The sequence below is a fragment of the Austrofundulus limnaeus genome, unplaced genomic scaffold (assembly GCF_001266775.1).
Source record: "Austrofundulus limnaeus strain Quisiro unplaced genomic scaffold, Austrofundulus_limnaeus-1.0 Scaffold3659, whole genome shotgun sequence".
Lineage (NCBI taxonomy): Eukaryota > Metazoa > Chordata > Actinopteri > Cyprinodontiformes > Rivulidae > Austrofundulus > Austrofundulus limnaeus.
This window is the reverse complement of record NW_013956061.1, coordinates 1-1,260: the sequence shown is the minus strand read 5'-3', so window position 1 is coordinate 1,260 and position 1,260 is coordinate 1. Positions and strand designations below refer to the sequence as shown.

General features: G+C 36.4%; 1 long non-coding RNA gene across 2 annotated transcripts; it reads right to left on the bottom strand.

The window, feature by feature from the left end:
* Positions 1–21: 21 nt before the first annotated feature.
* On the bottom strand, positions 22–1,239 carry LOC106511951 (uncharacterized). 2 transcript variants are annotated; one of them, XR_001309577.1, is made up of 3 exons: positions 806–1,239; positions 400–717; positions 22–121 (listed from the first exon to the last, which is right to left on the bottom strand). It is a non-coding gene; the product is annotated as an uncharacterized LOC106511951 (long non-coding RNA). The 2 variants fall into 2 exon arrangements; XR_001309578.1 differs by lacking the exon at positions 22–121 and adding an exon at positions 266–315.
* Positions 1,240–1,260: the final 21 nt, after the last annotated feature.

The window sequence follows — 1,260 nt, the reverse complement described above, 5'->3', positions numbered from 1 at the left end:
TTAATGTAGAGTTACCTAAGAGTTAATGTAGAGTTACCTGAGAGTTATTGTAGTTACCTGAGAGTTAATGGGGAGTTATGAGAGTCAATGTAGAGTTACCTGAGAGTTAATGTAGAGTTACCTGAGAGTAATTGTAGAGTTACCTGAGAGTTATTGTAGAGTTACCTGAGAGTTAATGTAGAGTTACCTAAGAGTTAATGTAGAGTTACCTGAGAGTTATTGTAGTTACCTGAGAGTTAATGGGGAGTTATGAGAGTCAATGTAGAGTTACCTGAGAGTTATTGTAGAGTTACCTGAGAGTTAATGTAGAGTTACCTGAGAGTTATTGTAGTTACCTGAGAGTTAATGGGGAGTTATGATAGTCAATGTAGAGTTACACAAGAGTTAATGTAGAGTTACCTGAGAGTTATTGTAGTTACCTGAGAGTTAATGGGGAGTTATGAGAGTCAATGTAGAGTTACCTAAGAGTTACTGTAGCATTACCTGAGAGTTATTGTAGAGTTACCTGAGAGTTATTGTAGAGTAATTTGAGAGTTAATGTAGAGTTACCTGAGAGTTATTGTAGTTACCTGAGAGTTAATGGGGAGTTATGAGAGTCAATGTAGAGTTACCTGAGAGTTATTGTAGAGTAATTTGAGAGTTAATGTAGAGTTACCTGAGAGTTATTGTAGTTACCTGAGAGTTAATGGGGAGTTATGAGAGTCAATGTAGAGTTACCTGAGAGTTACTATAGCATTACCTGAGAGTTATTGTAGAGTTACCTGAGAGTTATTGTAGAGTTACCTGAGAGTTATTGAAGAGTTACCTGAGAGTTAATGTAGAGTTACCTGAGAGTTATTGTAGTTACCTGAGAGTTAATGGGGAGTTATGATAGTCAATGTAGAGTTACACAAGAGTTAATGTAGAGTTACCTGAGAGTTATTGTAGTTACCTGAGAGTTAATGGGGAGTTATGAGAGTCAATGTAGAGTTACCTAAGAGTTACTGTAGCATTACCTGAGAGTTATTGTAGAGTTACCTGAGAGTTATTGTAGTTACCTGAGAGTTAATGGGGAGTTATGAGAGTCAATGTAGAGTTACCTGAGAGTTACTGTAGCATTACCTGAGAGTTATTATAGAGTTACCTGACAGTTATTTTAGAGTTACTTGAGAGTTATTGTAGAGTTACCTGAGAGTTAATGTAACGTTACATGAGAGTCAATGTAGAGTTACCTGAGAGTTACTGTAGCATTACCTGAGAGTTATTATAGAGTTACCTGAC